The 3,757-nt window shown below is 43.3% G+C and overlaps 3 non-coding genes across 3 annotated transcripts; 2 read left to right on the forward strand and 1 right to left on the reverse strand.

Moving 5' to 3' along the window:
* Window positions 1-293: 293 nt before the first annotated feature.
* trnal-aag lies at window positions 294-375 on the reverse strand. The gene has a single exon. It is a non-coding gene; the product is annotated as a tRNA-Leu (tRNA).
* A 1,623-nt stretch (window positions 376-1,998) lies between these two features.
* trnal-aag lies at window positions 1,999-2,080 on the forward strand. Its single transcript has one exon. It is a non-coding gene; the product is annotated as a tRNA-Leu (tRNA).
* Window positions 2,081-3,503: 1,423 nt separating this feature from the next.
* Window positions 3,504-3,585, forward strand: trnal-uag. Its single transcript has one exon. It is a non-coding gene; the product is annotated as a tRNA-Leu (tRNA).
* Window positions 3,586-3,757: the final 172 nt, after the last annotated feature.

The following is a 3,757-nucleotide window of genomic DNA, read 5'->3' on the forward strand; positions in this document are numbered from 1 at the left end:
TGGAAAGAAAAGAATGTAGTGATCAAAGGAGAGGGTTGAGATCAAATGTGATGTAGCATGGCTGCCAAACCATGACAATCTATCATCAGCATAGCAGTAAAAATCAATTGCATGACTGAAAAATTTGGCCTGAAGGTGAAATATAAAAGGAGAAAAGCAGAGGCCCAAGAACAGAGCCCTGTGGGTCTCCATATCTCACATCAGAATATGTTAATAAAATGTTATTCTAGGAGACATACTGTGTTCTGTCAGAGAAGTAGGACTTTAACCAGTTCTTCTAAAAGGGAGCACGTTGGCAGTGGTGGGATTTGAACCCACGCCTCCTGAGAGACTGGAGCCTTAATCCAGCGCCTTAGACCGCTCGGCCACACTACCAGACAAAGCTCTTGCTCCACTGCAATCGTCACACCCCTCTCAAATTCTCAAGAGCCATTAACCCGCATTGATATCGACCTGTCATAGGGGAATGCACTCCATTCGAAAATCACATTGGACACCCGCAGGAAGAAGAATCTTGTTTACCATAAGCAATGTTGTATTCTGCTGCTTACACAACTGTGAACATGAAACGCAACACTGCTGTGATGACCATGCTGGATACATAAAATCTGTAATGTGCTGCATTGGATTTTCTTGGCATGAATGCGTTCTGGTGATGGGTAGGTATCCATTTGAAAAATTACACAACATCACTACTAAGGTGGAGATGGGACGGGGACAGGACAGGGAAATTAGTGCTTTTGTGTCACCATTACCATCATGCCATTTGGACTGTGAAATGCTAAAGCAACCTTTCAGAGGTTAATGAACAAAGTTGTGTGTGGGTTGTTGGGCTGTGCAGGGAAGGGCACCTTAAGAGAGTACAGGCTCTATTTGATAGACTGGTTTGGACCCGCTTGACCATCAACCTGTTCAAATGTGAATTTGCCAAAACTACAGTAACCTATTTGGGTAAGGTTGTAGGTCAAGGGGAGGTTCGTTCCATTCAGGCAAAAGTTTTGGAAATACAGGCTTTCATTCTTCTAACCAATAGACAAGAGTTATCTCTTTTCCTGGCAGTTTACTACAGAGGCTTTTGCGCTAATTTATCTTCAGTAGTGGCTCCCCTGACTAACTTGATGAGGGCTGGATGTTCGGGCTGGAACGGGTCCTGTTAATAACATATAGCAGAGTGGCGCAGCGGAAGCGTGCTGGGCCCATAACCCAGAGGTCGATGGATCGAAACCATCCTCTGCTAATACAAAATCTGGCTCCACTTATACTTGTTAATAGTAGATGAACACCCACACATTAATGAGGCCATGTCCATACCTAGGAGACCCAATGCAATATATCCTGGTTGTACTTCTTGTCTGTTAACAGTAAATACATCCTGACTCCTCCTTGTTCATAGTTAATAGACACATTGTGAAGGTTTTAAATAAACACCCAGCCATCATAAAAATAATGCCACACTCACACCTAGAAAACTGCAACACATCATTGGATAATTGCAACATTTGGACACAAAGACAGAGATTTTGCCAATCTGGTCTGACTCTAGCATGAGATTCTCCTTCATGTTCACACTTTCTGGGTAAACAGCAGAATGCAAAAATGCTTAATCATAGCAGTGAATCATTCACCTTAGCTGGTAGTGTGCCGAGGGGTGTATGGCACTGGATTAAGGCTCTAGGCTCTCAGTAGATGTCGGTTCAAATCCCACCCCTGCTAACGGACTGTGTTTACCCGATGGGCATGTCTTTTCCCATTTGCATCTCCTGTAAATGAGGAAATCACTGGTTTATATTTTAATGTTGTAAGTAACTTGAGGTTACTTGAGTCCCTATTAACTTCTTGTTTAACAAATTTCGAGACTGTCTCTGGAAGCACTGTCTAAGCTTGTGTTGGTTTCTAAACCCACCACCTATCTACTGGACCCTCTACTAGCTAAGCTCTCCAGACTTCTGGCCAATCTTTGGACCTTCAGAGCTGACAATTATTATTTTACTTTTCACTGGTAGTGTGGCCGAGCGGTCTAAGGCGCTGGATTAAGGCTCCAGTCTCTAAGGAGGCGTGGGTTCAAATCCCACCACTGCCAATTTGCTACCTTTTCACATAGGGCAGAGCAGATAGTTTTAGACCCCCTTGATAAAGGTGTGGTTTCTAGAATAAAGGCCAAAGTGCCAAAACTGGCCAGATGTCTTGCAGGGGTTAGCTGGGAGCCTTTTACATCACTTTGGTTTCAAAGGAAGTATTTCCGTTATCTTTCAGTTATTCTACCTGTGCTCTCGTCCAAATGTTTAAGTTCTGTTTTGATTTGAGAATTTAACAGGGGTGTCATCACAGCAGTGAAGCTGTAACCTTATCTGGTAGTGTGGCTGAGTGGTCTGACATGCTAGCTTTAGGCTCCAGTCTCTCAGTAGGTGTGGTTTCCAATACCACCAATTGACTATGAATTTTCAGCACTTAATTTCCCAAAACTGGCTAGATATCTTTCGAGAGTTTAGCTGGGAGCCTTTCATGTCTGTAAATGCAGTTTTTTCTTTTTCTTTAGAATGTGTTAGTGATGTCATCAGAGCAGTGAAGTCGTGCTTTTTTTGTGTGTGGGTTGTTGGGCTGTGCAGGGAAGGGCACCTTAAGAGAGTAGAGGCTCTGTTTGGTGGACTGGTTTGGACCTGCTTGACCATCAACCTGTCCAAATGTGAATTTGCCAAAACTACACTAAGCTATTTGGGTAAGGTTGTGGGCCAAGGGGAGATTCATCCCATTCAGGCAAGGGTTTTGGAAATATAGGCTTTCCCTGTTCCAACCACCAAACAAGAATTATTGCCTTTCCTTGCTGTTTATTACAGATGCTTTTGCGCTAATTTATCTTCAGTAGTGGCTCCCCCCTTAATTTTTTATTAAGTATCAGATAATCTCATTTTAGCACAGGTTGTTCAAGAGCAAGGAAGACCATTTGATTTAGCTTATAAGAGCTTACAAACGACAAATTTCTTTGAATAACAGACTGCAGTTACGCACACTCATAATTAACTGTGATTCCCCATAGGGCTGATGTGAGTGTTCAGACCAGGGGTCTCCAACACGTGGCTCGTGAGCTACCAGAAGCTCACCAAAGGTTCAGAGGATAACTACAGCACAGAGCAGAGTGGCGCAGAGGAAGTCCGCTGGGCCCATAACCCAGAGGTCGATGGATCAAAATCATCCTTGCCGAATGTTTAATACCTCCCATCTCCATCTTGTTCTTTCAAATTCAACACACCACAAAAAGGCTGAATGGCATGCTAGCAGTAGGACCACAAGATCAGCATTGATTAAAATGACACTGAAGTGTTAGTAATACCTGTCTGTGCAGGATCTTTTTTCAGATCCCATAAAGGATCTGATGCCAATTTGCATTCATCTGCCCACTTGCAGCACGGTATTGTCTCTGAAAGCTATCTTGACTACCAGCTGTTGGATCTATAGTTTCTGTCAAAGAACACGATGGAATACAAGGATCTAGCAAAAGGCAGTTTGGTAGTGTGGCCGAGCGGTCTAAGGCGCTGGATTTAGGCTCCAGTCTCTAAGGAGACGTGGGTTCGAATCCCACCACTATCAGTTCACTCTAAAAGTCCATGGGCCTTGTGCGAGAGTTCAGTTTTGTTCAGTTGTCAAGGCTTACTGTTACTTGATTAAGCTGGAGTCTTGACCTTGGCCAATATTCGGCTCTATTTGGATCTGCATCAAAATCCTACAAGCATCACATATATATATATATATATATATATAT

This window comes from Seriola dumerili, unplaced genomic scaffold (assembly GCF_002260705.1).
Source record: "Seriola dumerili isolate Sdu_G_001 unplaced genomic scaffold, Sdu_1.0 BDQW01000645.1, whole genome shotgun sequence".
NCBI classification, from domain to species: Eukaryota; Metazoa; Chordata; class Actinopteri; order Carangiformes; family Carangidae; genus Seriola; species Seriola dumerili.